At 37.2% G+C, this 17,433-nt stretch overlaps 1 long non-coding RNA gene across 1 annotated transcript; it reads right to left on the bottom strand.

The window, feature by feature from the left end:
- Window positions 1-225: 225 nt before the first annotated feature.
- LOC112488584 (uncharacterized) lies at window positions 226-17,433 on the bottom strand. Its single transcript, XR_003052802.1, has 3 exons — window positions 17,343-17,433; window positions 16,978-17,173; window positions 226-1,154 (listed from the first exon to the last, which is right to left on the bottom strand). It is a non-coding gene; the product is annotated as an uncharacterized LOC112488584 (long non-coding RNA).

Genomic DNA, 17,433 nt, shown 5'->3' with positions numbered 1-17,433 from the left:
AGCGGCAGATTTAAGTATATAACTGTTTGGCAGCACAGACAAATAAAACAGAGAACAGAGGTTACATAATAACATTCACACACAAATCTGAGTTAGCAGTAACATGGATTAATGTTGCACCTACATGTTTTGTTTCACGCGTTTAAATTATAATATGGGAACATTCAAATATTCCTATAATTGTTGTCTAGACTCAGCAGCCAGTGTTGTTCTGTGTACGGATAGAGGACTCAGGATGATATAATGCCTGAGGGTGAGCATAAATGTTTTGTTCAGAGACTGTACAGTTTCAACAGACACCATATGGCAGCTGTGACTGCTGCTGTTGGGCCCAGCAGAGTTATGGAGGCTGTAGTAATTGTTTTCTTAACGGCACAAGACAACGGAAAAGTGCTCAACATGCTGGTGTGGTGAAAATGTAGATTTCCACAACCTCCCTGCTCAGCAGAATGAGGGCTGAGTTTCTGGTGAGTTACCACTGTAACTGGGAGTCGACTGCTCTCTTAGCCTACGTAGACATTTTCTAGCAGCACATTTGCAGATATGTGATTTTAGTAATGGTCTTCTACATCTTCTATAAGGACAATATCCACAAACTGTATTTAACTGTATACACCTGCAAGCATGTATTTTATATATGTACTATATATTTCAATAACTCAAAAATGCTACAAAAAAGACAAAGATATAGGTGGCTCCCATAGTTAAAAAGTCAAAGGTTAATTGTCTGTTGTCTCACTAAGGTGACCTTTCCTGACCTGCATCACAGCAGAAAGTTCTGTGACCAGACTGTCAGAATGTATTCCTTCCAGGAGGAAGACCAGAGTATAACAGTATCACACTGGCCTCCTTTGACCCGACTCCCATTAACCCAGACTCAGGCTCAGTGAGACAGGGAGAAGAAAGGAACACAATCATTACCCTCTATCAGCACCATCTTTACCATTCATCACTCATGTCTGCTCCAGCTAGGAAATATTGCTTTCCTCACTTACCTCTGCAAAAGGTCTGTAAAAACCAGAGCGGGTGGTCAGGGGAAGGTCAGTCCACTCTCAGAGTGCCCTTCTTCATCAAGACCTCTGTCTCAGCTCCGAAGTCGTTCTTGTTGGAAGATTATGCGGCCATCTTGTGCAGAGTTGCTGTTGTTATCAGACCTGTGTGGGTCGTAGAAGAGTGATAATTAGTGTGTACAATACTGCTCTTTTACTGTAGTAGTTGTGTGTAACGCTACAGAAGACATTCATTACGAATGAAAACTAAGCCTCAATGGCTTAGTTTTCATTTATTAGTACAAATACTATTGTTAGTTTTCATTTATTAGTACAAATACTAATGTCTAATGGCTAATCTATAAAGCATGTGTCAAACTCAAGGCCAGCAGGCCAAATGAAGACCGCCAAAGTCACATTGTGTGGCCCACAGGAGTTTAAAAAGCATTTAATTGTCCAATAATAGTCAAGGTTGTTGTCATAGTTTTTAATGCAACTCATCAAAACATCATCGTGTTTTTGGCCTTTAAATGTGTTTGAATAATAATACAGTATTTTTAACTTGGTGAAATGTACTTTTGAGATGTTATTGTATGTGTTTCACTCAGTAAATATGAAAAAAACTCACCCACTTTTTTTTTTTTAATATATAATGCAGAAGTGGCACCTGGTGAAAATGAGTTTGACAGCGCTGCTGTGAAGTATCATATCACAAACAACAATGAACTTATTTCAAAATGAATACTCAGATTCTCAACGTATAAACAGACACTGCCAGAATACTATACTTTATTTTTTTATGACCAAAAGCCCTTTCCCTCAAATTACTCATTGTAAGCTTGGATGACTCAAGTCTACAGTCTCAGACGCTGAGAGTTTCAGTAACAATAAAGATCATAAAGACATTTCTGTGGTTGTCATGACAGTGACCACAAGCAGGACATTGAGATGTAGCTCTTTGCAGGTGGGATGAAAAACAGAACACAAAGTATTGTTAAGGTGTTTTTAGGTGAAGGAAAGCACATCCAGACAGAGGGAAATAAGGTTGTCACCTACACTTGTATAATGGTATTATTCACCTTTCTATTATGTTGTACTGCCTCCATTCTAGCAATATTGTTTGAATCAATAGCAGCAATTTATTAAAAAAAGATGACTTAACTTAAAATAGTTTAAAATTCACAGGAACAAGCAGGTGAAGCACAACGAAGGGTCACAAAGAATAGACACTGACCAAATGAACCAACGAGGCCTGAGTGAAGGAGAGAGGTATAAACACAGGGCACCAAGTGACACCAGTGAGACTTATGAACAAAACACAGGTGAGTGTGAACGCACTGTCAACACAACAGCCCCAGGCAGGAGGGAAGGTCGACGGACAGACCTAACAAAAACAACCTTATCTTCATGCTATAAATGTCACACAAATGAATAGTTGCAGAGGCATCCGCCATTACAGATTAAAGTAAAAATACTTTTTTTTTTCTTTTAAGTTCAGCAATAAAGGGCATTCACATCAAAAGCTATAGGTCAACCCACAAGTCAGGGAACGCTTGGAAAACAAATCGATTGTACAGAGAATAGAAAATGTATTGCTTTAACGTCATTTAATGCTAATGACAAAACGTTCTTTAAAGGTGTGGGCAAATATTGATCAAAACTTGATTGGGTTTCCTGTATGTGATGTTAAACAATGTTTTATTAATTCAACATCATAATAATTTAAAAAATAATTAATCATTTAATTTAATAATTTAACATTTGATATGATAATAAAATAGTCATTAAAAAACACAAATATACAAATATGATATTTAGTGATTAATGGAAATTAAATTGGTTATTCATTTTTAATGTTTTGACTATATTTCCATTAAGATCTGAACAAATCAGGTGTTTCCTGACCTATTTGACTCACTGATTTGCCTGTCGATGACTTCTTAAAGAAACCTTGACTTTAATTTACATTATAGTTTCACACATATTGACAAGCACTTGATGTAAATAACATTTATCCAGTAATTGCTATCATTTATCCTTTTAGGACCTCTCACTGGGCAGAACAAACGCATGGTTGCCATGGAAAAAGAAATTCCGATGATTAACGACCCAGGGTTTAAACAGTGATAACGCAGGCTGACTATTGTGCTACTATTGTCTGGAGTGTTGCGGCATTAAAAGTATTTTTCTCTTCAGCAGTGGCATATTTTAATTATGCACATTTTAAACTGTCCTGAAACAGGCAGAAATTATCCATAAACAGAGCACGTGGCGCTCCTGGTCTGCCGGCGGTCAGAGTGGATTGTTCTGGTTAATGTGTTGAGTGCACTTGCACAACATTATTGTTTTAGATAAATCTAATCCTGTAATTTGGTCAAGATCTGTCCTCACAAAAAAAGTAGTGCTTGTGTAACTCAGCCCAAGAGAGTAGCAATTGCCCGCTAGGTCCCAGAAAATACACTCAATCTCAAACACATAAAAGTGAATGGGAAATCATACTAGGACAGCCTGAAGATAATATTCCATTTTCTGGATAATATAAGTCTCAGTGCCGCTGATGTGTGGAGCTGTTCTCCTGGAATGATATTACAACAAAATTTAAGTCGTGCACCATTTTGATACATGGCCTACAAACAGAGTCTGTTAACAGTAACATTTAGTTTCAAGTTATTCATTTTTAATGTCATCTATCGTTAAATGTCTTTCAGGTTGGAGGGAGCAGGAGACAATACCAAAATACAACAGAGGAGGGCAGTGTGCACGCCAGGCAGGGGTCTGTTACAAAGCCACATAGAGACAAAAAATAATTTATTGAAAAATAAAATAAAATTTACAACAAGAGTAAATGTAAGAACAGATCAGTTAGAATGACCCTTTCTACACTGTAGCTCAGGGCTGTCCAGCTACTATTCAAATAACCAGGCTGAAGTGATCTGTCGCTCCTCACGATGCTACGGTCGCATGGTTAACACTGAAACAACCTTCACACTTCCTTCACAGCCTCAGGCTGTTTCATGACACTACTTAATCCTCACCTGCGGAGACACCTGCAGTCACATTTCACCCATGTCTATAGTCAACACTGCAGGCTCTGTTCCAAGGAACAGAGTGAATCCTCCTGCCCTACCAAAGTGGGAGGGAGGGTTAAATTCCCCTCTTGAATACTTTAAATAGAGAGGATTAAGTGCAAAGTAAGTGAGTGAAGTGGGCGATCAAACAATGATTAGCGCAGTAATGATTGTGCTCATTAAACAGACTCACTAAATCCTGCCGTTTGTTCACAAACTGCAGTGTGGATCATGGACGGATCACCAGTTGGTTCTCTCACCTTTATATCAAAGGTTCTAGGGTCCTCGGTCCCAAAGGAAATTACTTTTAACTCTCTTTAAACATAAATTAAAGATGGTTTTTTTATCCATATATTTATCAGTCAGCTTTTCAGTCATAGACTTCTTGATTGCATGCAATTGTTGACATGTGCATCAATTGTGCACAATTGATAAGTAGAGTTGATGATGATAAATATACAGTGCCCATCATTCTAACAATTTATTCAAAAATTAAATCTGATTTATTTCTCATTTTAATTATTACAATTAATCCTTTAATTTTGGCAGCCCCAAAACTGTCACCATTTTAAAATATAGTGGCATAACTGTATTAAATACTGTGTATGCAGTAGTACCTGAATACTATGAGAAAAACCATAGCATGGAAATATCTTTATTCTGATTATAATAATCTCAATGTCACTTTCTTAATAACTTAAATACTCATATCCAAATTCAATGTATCAAAAATACTTACAGCCAAATGATAGAATTTAGTTTGACTGTGTTAATATTGTTATGGTCAAAGGATAAGAACAGGCACAGTCCTGGAGGAGAGTGGTTGGATTAAATTGCCTTTAAATGAGAAACATGCTTCATGTGTTTGTCTTCATGTCTGAGCAGAAAATAGAAGGAAATAAGATCAACCAGTGACTTTCCACCACTGGAATGTTGGGGTTCAGAAAGACAAAGATGAAAGGGAAAAGAGAAGGAGTCGACGCTTCAAGGTTTTTTTTTCTTTCTTTACTGCCAGACATAAATTTCTCAAATATAAAGTCTCCAAGCCAAGTCTTAATTTTATCCCCAGTACTATGATCCTGGCCTTTAGAAAGTCTGTCTTTCTTCAGCACTGCTCAATCCACTGTATCTTTCTTTTATAACATACTCTGTGGGTCTGTTCATTCAGGAAAAGTGAAGTAAAGAACGGGGACGGGCTTAGTCTAGGAGGTGAAGGAGCTAAACCCATCAGAACCGCATGCCAAGACAGTCTGAACCGCAGACCAAGCCTATATCTGGTGTAATGATTGTAGGTGGTGTATGTGAGTTAATAAGTTCACGCAAATGTAATTATAATGTAATGTTCAAAAGATCCAAACTTTGTGAAAAAGGTTTGCAAAGTCTTGCCACAAAAGGTAAGAAATGTTCTAAAATGTCCAAGTTAAAGCTCTATATTTGATCGAGTGTCAACGTTAGCCAAGCATTGTTTATCATCCTACACTATCAGTCATGTGTCCCAGATGTGGCCTATGGGCTACCATTAAAAAAACAAAACAAACTAAGAGCAGCGATGCAGTCAGCCAGATGTGATGCCACCAAATGTAATTATTACAAGAGAAAAAAAAAAGTGTGTCACACTGGTCCTCAAGCCTGAATGAATTTGGGTTTTAGGATATGATGTATACATGTATACAGTATACAGTGTCCATCTTTATTTTTGGGTATATTTGTAAACAGTAAATGAGTAGTATTGTATATATTCCCTAATCTTTTGAGATACCTATTCTGAAAATACAGACTTTTAAAATCTGTTATATATTACTCTCTTTTTATACAGTAAATTACTGGATTTAAAAGAAGAAACTCCTGGCTAAAAATGTTTGTAGATGTTTTCCTTTGGTAAAAAATAATTTATAAACATATGTCAAGAAAAGTTAATCACAGTCTGGGTAAAACTTACAGAGAATATTTAATAAGAACTATTGCTGAGTGCATTTAGCAAACATCCAGTTTCTTATTAGGATCTGGATGTTCAACCATGCCAGCTAAGGTTTTTTTCTTTTTTTGAAAAAAACAAAAAAATCAATTTGTTTCCATCTCTCTCCCTGCAGCACTGACAAAATAAATCTACATGCTGTCCGTACATGAACTGCTACTTCCACGGAGCACTAGGGTCATGTTTAATGAAAAAAAAACGCCCTCCGCCCACTGGCACTGTGTTCCCATCTCCTCATGCTGCAGTTGTCCTGAAATGACTGCTGTCAGGCTGCTGGTGAGCTCAGACAGACAGAGGGAAAGACAAACACAGCACCAGCTCACACATCAACACTAATGTGAAGCAGGTAGAAAAGAAACCTGCTGTGATGGGAACTAAATTAGACTTTAGACACTGCCTCACACCAGTGGTACATTTTTTACATGGCCGTACATTTCCCCACAATAACGAAGCCGTTTAATGACAACAGTCTGCTTTTAAAATGATTATGCAAAAAATAAAATGAATAAGTAATTGGATTCAGCTAAAATGTAAAAGTCCAGGTTCAACAGGGTTTAAACTGCAACCATAGCAACCTGTTTGCCAATCCTCCAGCTCTCATCTCTATCTGTAGTAATGATGGTGTTTCAGATGAAGTTCAGCCGAGTTGTGAAGCTACCAGATTTGACTATTTACAAGGATCCTGCCTACAAAGGTGGGCTGCGTCAAAACCCTTCGAAACCAATGCTTTTAATCATAGTAGTGTCTTTAAAAAATATTCTGTTATTCTTAAGAAGGGTTTACCTAGAACAGAAACTAAGTTGTACATTTGACTGCAATAATATTCTGAATAATTACACACAAATGAGACATATATTACTTCTAAAATAGTTGTTTCCTATCTTATCACCACAAATATAAAATAAGATTTATCGTCCAATTAAATCTCTCATGAAGGCAAAAAAGAAAATTCTAACTTTTGCGATGCTTATAGTATTTTTTCACACTTCTACCTCGCTGATTAAAATCAAATAACACCGGTAATTACTCTCAGTGTGTCTTCGCTCTATTATACACTCTGGTTTCAACAAGTATATGTGCAATAATGTGCCACACTTCACATGGTGCTCAGAGGTGTGGGTTTAATTCGCGATCCCTCTGTTGTAGGGTTTCTTTTTAATCAGTGACATAATGAGATGAGAAAATGATAGCTGCTGCAGAGGCTGGAGCAGAGGTAGATGAAAACATCAACAAGTCACAGAGCCGGAGAGGAAGCTGGAGATAATGAGAGTGGAGGGGGGAAAAGTGGGACAGGTGGTGCAACACTGCCCCCATGTGAAGAGAGGATGTGGCAGATAGTGGGATGAATGATATAAATCAGACTTTTCTCTCCTCTCTCGTCAAGTGGTCTGTCCATCCATGAGGAGCCATAACATACATCTTCTTTACATGTCATACAATGTTATTTATGAGTACACCTGTAGGTGGCTTTCAGCACAAAACCTTTTTTAAGCTCAAATCGCTTTTCCTGCGACCTTTGACACTGGCACTGAGGAACTGGCCGCCAGTTAACTCAATGTCAGACTGCACAATAAAAGTTTATTGTGGTGCCAAGAGTCTTTAAGAGACAATTACTGTTGACTGCAGGTCCACAGATCTTCCAGCACTTTGTTCAGGCTGTAAACCCTGCAGCCATTTCCTGTGTTGAGTTCCTTTAATATAAAATATTATTGCCATTAAAGAGGAAGAAATTCAAGTGTATCAACTACTAATCTGTTATTGATGCTGATTGCTAACATGCTGTGAGGCTATCCTGGAGCTATCGCTTCTGCATAATATTCTTAGCAATAATTCAGTCTATAATTGAATTTAGTTAATAAGTTAAACATTTCGAATCCTTGAATTTAAAAGTGGTCACATGTTATGTATATTTTTAAATAAATGGATTAGTGGCAAACTATTAGCACATAGTAAACATTACATGCCAACTTAATATTAAAATTATATATTTAACAATAACATGTATATTTTATATAGGCCTGTATACAGCATACTACTAACCTCAACAGAGGACTGGAACTTAAATCACGTGTGGTTCCATCAATTAAAATAATTGCAAGTGCATCTAATATTAATAAAAGGACAAAAGTAAGCATACTTTTCTGACATTAGTAGATAAATCATCCCAAAAGAATAGACGGAGTAAATATTAGCAAAAAGTCAATCCTACCCCAGTGTAAATATTCTTAATTCATCATTTAAGCAGTATTAAGATAAAATTATATTTTCCCAAATGTCTTTGTGTAAAAACCATTATCCAAGTAAAGAAAAAAAATCACGAATAATTCTTAGCTTTTGTCAACAGTGTTTAGTCCCTAAATTATTAACATGTTGCTGTATTGTATGTGCAAATGTTCTGCCGTTTTTCTTTACAAGCATGTAAAAATAAACTCTGCAAAGTAATGCACACTAATTCACCTCGAAATGAGGGTTTCGATCCCAGATCAATGCATTCGGGTGCTAAGCCATAAAAACTGCTATGGTTTCATTCCATAAGTACGTGAACAAAAACCTAATCTGATCTGCCTTACTTACAAAAGTGTATTCACTGCACCTTAACTACTACTGAACTGACCTCCATACTTATAACAAGAGGGTCGGTTGATGTTCGTGTGAAAACGGCATATAAGTACAGGTTGTTGTACTCTGAAGCAGACTGTCTTATAACAGGATTGAAGAAAGAACAAAAGTCAACTCTAAGCTTGACTTGTTCAGCATGATGACAGCTTTGTTCTTAAAATAGTCGACCTCGTGATTCCAATCTGACTGGAGTATTGAGAGCAATGAGACAGGATCAAAGAGGTCTCTTTAGACTCACTTACAGCAGCAGAGAGCAGAGAAAAATACAAGTCTCGCTGGATCACACAGAGAAATTGTTCTCTGCACACACGCAGTAAATCATATAAGATAGATACACTCTGGAAACTGGAGGAGATCATTTTTCCTGTGCTCTTTAATGAGAGGGAAAATGTTCGTCTCCCGTGACCGGGGCTCTGTTTGCGCAAAATTATATCAGATTCAGTTCATCAGCGTGGGATCTTTGCTGATGAAAAGTGGCTAAGGGATAACTTTCAATTAGCAGCTTAGAGTGACACAATCAGAACAACTAATGGAAACTGGTAACTGCCTGAAACTGGTTTCAGGTCCTTGACTTAATGACAGTAAAAGGCTCTGGATGTAATTATCGGCCGAAAAAAGGGAGTGAAATTCTTCTCTCTCATTCATTATTGACAGAGGAAAACACATCTGAATTTAGCCTCACTGTGGAACACGACACCTGCCTTTATCTGCACTCACCACACAGCTCCATTTTCACGTTTAATAAAGCAAATCAGATGTGTGCAGAGACCAGAACGAGGATTTGAGAACTACACCACTTGCTGCTCAGGGACATGAGGAAATCAGACTTTTATTGCTCTGTTATTAGATTCAATATATCGACTAAAATTACCATCATCTGTCCAATTCATCAGACTTTTATTGCTCTGTTATTAGAATTTATCTGTCCAAGAATTTATCTTGTACGATATCATAAGGCCTTGTTTTCAGGTACCTGTCAGCACCACCAGATGTCAGGGTTCAGATTGATTAGGACATCACTACAGCATTATTCTCCCAGCTATGTTTAAATGTTGAGACAGTGATGGTTGTGTTAAATATGTCTCCATTTTCCAGACTTAGGGAACAGTTTGGCATCATTTGATTTTTTATATTTTATATTTATCTCTCTGCCATTCTTGTCATACACAGTGTTGTGTTATACTACCTGATCATTCTTTCTTAGCCCCATTCCTCACTAAAGGCTGTATATCCTTCCACTTAGGGCCGTTTGCTTTAGCCATAAAACAACAAAATACTGATTTATATGGTTAATGTAGTTTAAGAATCAAACTATTATATTATATCATATAATCGTCGTTGTAAATATAGAAGCATTAACATGTTGTTTCCTAAGTCAAGAAGGAATGCAGATGCAGAAATTTCAGAAACACCTTCTTGAAAATGTTTGTGTTGTGTGAAAATGTTTTCAATCTTTATGCTTTCTATAAATGCATAAATAGTGCAGTATTATTAATGTAGATCTTAATCGCAGTCTGTCAAGCATCTGTGTCTTTTCCAAACTCCAAACTGTGCACACACCAACACACAAATCCACAGTGTTCACAGTTACACCTTGGATAATTAAATTACTGAACATCTTTACAAGACTAATTAGAGCTAATAACCGTTGGAATCTGTTGGTCTTGTTTTCATCTCAAAGAGGCAAATTAAGCTAATCTGACAAATAAACTGAATGTAATTAAGACGATGATGTAATAAGCCTCTGTCTCTTCTGGGGTTTATGTTTTACAGCTCGTTACTATCCATTAGTTTAGAACTAATGTGTCTGTTGTATGATTACTCTTCAAAGCACTGAACTTCAAATAAAACAGTTCTTATTTCACCCAGCGACCTCTGTGCTGTTGTCGAAATAATACAGCACGACCCCAGTGGACCATGTGACCTGTAGCCTCCACACATTAGATAGACTTCAGTACATAAGCAAGATTTTTTTACACAGGGATTACTGTATAAAATAACAAGCGTTGTACGGCGTCTGTTTCACACGGTGTCAAATTCATATAGGCTTTAAAAAGTGTGCAGTTTTTCCATAATTACTTAACTTAAATTGTAACCAAGTGAATGTAATGTATTGTGATTTAAACACATTTCAAGGCCTTGAACAGAATAACCCAGCCTATTAGAATACAGTGATGTCAGTACAAAACAACACTGACAGACTGAGATGACGGCCTGCAGCGCAATTTTATCTCTATACTTTGTACTTTCATATACAAGAAAAGAAAAGAAAACCATAAAAGCATAGATCAGGAGTTTCAAACTCATTTTCACCAGGGGCATAATCAGCAACTCCAATGCTCTGAAGCAGCAGGAACTTTTATATAAGACAATGAAGAGCTTTTTAAGCTCCTGTGGGCCACACAAGATGACTTGGCAGGCTGCATTCAGCCATGTATCCTTCTTCCCTTTGAATTGAATCATTCCTACTGTTCTTGTTTATGTGTAGATTCACATGATTGTGTGTGTGATTGTGCTTTAATGGTGCTTTTTATTTGTTTATTATATTTAAAGCAGCTCCTATAACAAATACTACTAAATGATTTTTTGAAGGACTCTTTGATAAATACAGCTTAAAAACAAAACATCTAAAATATTACCAATTCAAATGTTCAATTTTGCTATATTGTACACTCTAAAGCCTTAGAGAAAATAAAAGCATTACAAATTCATAGAACCAATGGTCTGACTGAAGAATAGAGCTTATCATGAAACTCATCTCCAGTTTGAATTCAGAGGTCAAGAGGTAAAAAACAATTATTATTTTCTATAAATCTGTGGGGGTTTTTTTTAACACAGATCCCAGAGGGAATCTTATCAGAACCACAGCTTTAGCCATCTCTGTTATTGATAGTGTACTTTCCATTCTCCTGTCTATGCTCCGTTGTCTATGCCGACTGCCAGAGAAGTGTAGGTTTGCATTATCATTGCTAATAAATTAAGCCCAATAGATCTGTCATATCCTATTAGGACTCAGTGGCACATGACTGTGTTTATTTATGTACCGTCTAGTTGAAAGAATGAAAAAGCTTTGACTGGCAAATTACTACAGTTAATAGATTTTACTCTCTGCCCACTCCATCCCCCATTCTCCTAATACTGCTTTCAAAAATGCTGCTTTCTGGCAGAAACTCAATGTGCGATCCAGAGTTGAACTAAGCTGTCAGACGTCACGGGGGATATGGTGTGTGTGTGTGTGTGTGTGTGCGCACCCGCAAGTAATAAAAAGCAATCAGGTGCCAGAGGGAAATAGTTAGGCTTGAGATGATGACAGGCATGGAGCTGAGCAGTGACTGACAGGCCACTCCACAGCCTCCAACAAATCTGCTTTTATTCCTGTCGACTTGCACTCACATTCATGTGCGCTGTCTTTGTTTTCAAAATGTAGAACTTAAGAAGACACAAAGCCCTGGATAGAACATTACAATCTGCAACTCGCCAAAGATAATGAAGGAGAATAGCTCCAAAATGACCTTGAATGGAGTGACAGATGTGAACTGCGTTAGATTGAGTGGATACAGCTGCAAAATCAGAGTAAAAAGCTACGCAAACAGCTTTGATGCTGAACAGAAAATTTTGATTTTTTTCTTCTACATCTAACATGACAGTACTGAATAGCTGCTAGGATTGGTTCCTTTCCCCTTTCCAAACCAACCCAACCCCCCAGCCTGAAAAGACATAAACTGTCCAGTAAGTTTTCTCATATAAAAAGACAATGGAGCCACACAATCATGACATTTAACATCACTGAGGCTGAAGTTAGTTAACTGAAAAATAGTTGATAAGATATCATCCAGACAATCTGTCAATTTATATTGTATTTCACTTATGATATACTGTCCAGACAATCTGTCAATTTATATTGTACCCGAAATTTCACTTATGATATACTTCTCAACCTAGGGATTGTTTTGTATAATAATAATAATAATAATAATAATAATAATAATAACTTGCATTTGTAAATCAAGTGTATTCCACCATATATGTAATGTAATGTAAATTTACAGTATATATAAAGTATAATTAAATCTGGAAGAAATCAGAAAGATGTGACCCAAATGCATTTGTTGGCTGGTAGAAGACTGATAAATGTTCTCTTTCGTTCACTGACATCGTTCTCCGCCATAACAAATATAGTACAGCTATTTTGTTTTATAAAACCTGTCAAACAGCCGTCAATCAGCTCTTGAGAAATTTGTCATCCATCACCTGTACCTGACCTGACAGGAAAAGGCTGCCAGGAACAGCTCACACCAGTTAGAGTTCACATCAATCAGCAGTACAACGCTCTGACAACAACTCGCATCTCCTTCCCGTCTCCACGAATCACAACTTCAAAACCAAAGAGGAGAGTACGTCGGAGGCTGCAGCACAGAATCGTTCGGAGATCAAAAACAAGTGGAGATATAGTTTTGACATGCACATTTCCCTATTAAACGTCTATGTTTTACCATTTTCATTCCACACACACACACACACGTGCTCGTACAGTGTGTGCACTATGCAAATGTGAAACTTAACAGGAGCAAAGCTCTGCAGCTCCGGCTGGAAAAAAAAGAACTCCAGCAACGCAGGAATAACACAAGGTGAGCCATGTTCCCTGCCTAATCACTTCATGTGCTACATGTTTCGCTCAGCTGCTACATCTTCCTACGCCGTGCCTCCCTGATGTAGCATGACAGATACACAGATTAAAGGGGAACAGGGAGAGAGAACAGTGTTTTCTCTTCCATTATAGAACACTGTATCGGGCAGAGAGCCACCAGCAGACTTTAATTAGAACGTTGAAACACCCAAACATGTTGACATCCTTTACTGTCTTATTTTCCCACCTTTTTGACAGCCTATTCTATATTGGGACAATGCAGAAACATCATACATACAAATTCAAAAATGGCTGCCTTAATATTTTTTCATAGATCCAAGAAGCAAACACAACAATAGCTCATTTTTAAACCATCCATCCATCCATCCATCACTTACCACTAAAGCCCTGATATATCAAGCAGTAGAAGAAACCGGCTTGATAGTCTTCTAACATTTTCTAACATTTTCTTTTTTATTTATTAATGATATTTCAATGTAACGTGCAGCTCATGTTTGTAATTTACTAGATGTCATTAAAAACACACTGACACACACTCAGTGTGACTTTTTCTAATCTTCCACTCATCGTCACCCCACTGTGAAAAGTACAGTATATTGCTTTAGTCAACATTATATTATTTGTGCTCTGAGGTTATGCACTATTTTATTACTTTAAAAGAGTAACTTCACAAAGAAAAAATAATGTGGGGAAAAAAATTGAAATTAACTAAAGAGTAGGAGCAATTTTGATCAGACTGGTGATTCTCATTATTTGTGACAATGATAATAATGTTGAGCTCTGAGCATTTCATTCTTTGAGAGTTCAATATATAGAGAGCCAACATCTCTGTGGTCCCACTTTAATATGAACTGACTCTTTGTGCTTCCTCCTCTGCTAAGAGCCTTTCAGACATCTGCCAATATGAATCCAACCACTGACACCAACATTTTTACAAGAGATGAGATTCATAGTCTGTAGGGATTTAATGGTTGTTGGCTAAATGAGGATTTAAATGATGACTCATTTCATGCATTAAAAAAATAGCAATTTACTGCAGTTTTTCCCTGCCTTAGGGGAGATGGGTTCAACAAAGCTCATATATCCACATGATCCTGTGTATGAATTCAGTTATTGATTTTTTCCTTCCTCAACTCTCTCAGTTTAATCACAGACTAGAGGCTCTAAAACAGTAAAACGCTTCAGTTACAAGGAGATTTTAGAATTTTCCGTCAGACCATGTTACATATTTACATGGATAAAAAGCTTTTATCAAAACAGACGTAAATAAAATTATTTTTATTTTCCTTCCAAACACTACTGCATTTATTTGTCTACCCTTTTGTAATGACAATAAAATATCAAAGAAAAAATATTCTGCCATTTAATTTTAATATTATCACTTTCTTTAGAGGGATAAAAAAGTGTCTGCAGTTAATAAGCATTCCCGTCTCCACTAACTGTAAAGCCTTTGTCAGTTAAATAAAAGGTAATGAGTTTTCTTAAATGGATACAACCATCACGGGGTTTGTTTAATTATATCACATTCTCCGAGTGACCTACCGGGAGGGAACCACATCTCCCTCGTCTCATTATGGTATAGAGTAGTTTCTACATATGTACTAAAACTCGCAGTCATCATCTGTTACATTGATTTCAGTTGAACCAAAAATCTTAACGAGAAATAGAAACATATGCTTCTGCTGTGCTTTAAATAATGCAAACAACATATTGTAGCTACAGACTCCAAAGCATCTCATGTACTCAGTGCAAAACTTATTATTATGTAAAGCTTTTGGCAAAGTAAACCAACAACATCTTCTCCTAACTGTAGAAAGCCCATTCTTTAATTGCTAGCTGTTACAGTTGGTGTTTTATTTCTATTTAACTATTCGATAGCTTCATATCAGGCAAATATAAATCCATTTATCAAAACAGAACATCATTGGAGCATGGATTGGACTATTATAAGCTCTAAAAAACTGTTTAACCACTGTGAGTAGTTAACAACAGCTGACACATGACTAACACTCACCTCAACAGCATTAGTAAGACGTCAGTAAGACGCCCCAAACCGACAGAGGTGAACAACTACTACGTGTTAAACAGTCTTCAGTCATTCATTGTTTAAGGAACCAGGAGTGCAGCCTGAAAAATACCAGTTTTTAAATTTCCCTTTGTTTCTGTAGCAACTGGATTTAAAATGTAGTACAGCAGGTCCCTGCGGCAAATGCAACAGGTGTAGATTCCTAAACGCAGGTGATTTACATCCAAACATACAGATGCCACATCTACACACAATGCAGATATATTCCTTTAAAATGAGTATCATACAGGTGGAGAGATTTTTCCACTAAAAAAAGATGATCTGGGAATCTCTTAAGAGCATGACCAATTGCTTGTTCTGGTATCACAAATGAAAAGACAGGATGGATTTTCCTTCCTCTGCTGTTATACCTATTTCAGAGAGCAGGGCTCAGGTGAAGACAGCTGTCACCCTGATCTACAACTGCCCGCTGCCTCGGTAATGTGGGCCAAATTGTCTGAGTCGCTGGAAATGACGCAGTCATCGTGGTGGAAATTGGAAATCAATTCCTGTCATCACTGAACACAGGTCTGCCTTTAGAGGAGATGAGGCTCAGATGTGTTTGTGTGTAGGCTGAGGCAGATGTGACAGATATACCAATATTTAAAAAAATAAAGATGGACAGGAGGAAAATTAATATACCAGAAAGCTTAGGGCCAGGGTGAAAACTACAAGTAAAGCCTGACATTACTGGCACATTGTCATGTTAATTCTGTTTGGATGTCCACAATAAACATTATCTTACTGCCAATTTAAATCATGTGACGTCGCCCCCTCCTGACTCATCTTTAGTCTTTATTTTATAAAAAATTAAAGATTGCAGAAAGATGAGTCATACATTGTACCACCTCACTGCCATCAGTTGCATGGACCCCTATTTATGAGAGTTTATTTCTTCTAAGACACCTAACAGTCTAGAGTCCACATTCATAATTTGTTCTGTAACCATAAATCAAAGTAGGGGCTTTTTTCTTTTTGGGAAAATAGGAAGCGCTGACACACTAGAGGTAAATCATGTAGATTAAAGGGCTACAACACACTAAAGTGCTTCTACATGTTGAGAGCTTCATAACCAAGATCCCAAGGGCTCCAGGGCTCAATAAGAAGCAATCAGAACTGTGGCTCGTCCTGCACAGCTCTCCTCCATCTTCCCACAAGGCACTGCTCTGAGTCAGCTTCCATCTATTATACATCAACACCTGCACTACAAATCTCAAATAGAACAGAGTGTCAGGCATGATAAAGAACAATCGACCAAGAGGAAGGAATCAGAAGTACCAAATAAAGAAATACATTTGCCCTATTATACTTTTTTTTTCATCGTTTATGTGGTTCATCAAGGTGTTTGTTTTAATGGAGAGATTCTCAAACCTTCTGGTCATTGAAAACATGTAGTGGATTATTTGATTCTTATTTTAAAATGTAGCATTCACAATCATATTTTGTGATTCTACATAAGTTAAGATGTTAGAAAGAGTAGGAAACATAAGTAATGGTAATAGAACCTCTTAACCTCCACACCCCAAAGAAAACACTTGTGGGAATAGTGACCAAAAACAGTTTACCATGTCAAGCTCCACAATAGAACAGCATGTGCATTTGTTGTTACTTACAGACCACGAGTCGATAATTCACTGGAAGATGTTTGTAGAATGGACGGGTTGAGGAGATGACAGCCCCAAGTAACGCCATGGCAGGAGATCAGCAAAAGTCCAGTTGAAACAAGAAGCTGACAGGAAGACATCTGCTCTCCTGGCAATGAGTCCATTTCTATCCTCTTGGTCTTCAGAGTGTTCATCATTCACTTTACTTATAAATAAAAATTACATTTATGTACTGAATTTGTTATTCTTGTTATAGATAGTTTTCCAATTACGTCACGCTACTACCCATAGTTTCGTAGTCTGCCATTTTGAGTGGCAAAAGAATGTATAGATAGATATTAAACACACAAAAGAACACCGATAAAGGTAAATACCTGTGTTGTGTGGGGTTGTACCAACAGATCTGGGAATGGAGATCGCAACATGACGACATCTGTCACCGTGGGAAGCTGACGGAGGTCAGGA

The sequence above is a fragment of the Cynoglossus semilaevis genome, chromosome 19 (genome assembly GCF_000523025.1).
Source record: "Cynoglossus semilaevis isolate Cse_v1.0 chromosome 19, Cse_v1.0, whole genome shotgun sequence".
Taxonomy (NCBI): domain Eukaryota; kingdom Metazoa; phylum Chordata; class Actinopteri; order Pleuronectiformes; family Cynoglossidae; genus Cynoglossus; species Cynoglossus semilaevis.
This window is presented reverse-complemented; position numbering and strand designations above follow the sequence as displayed.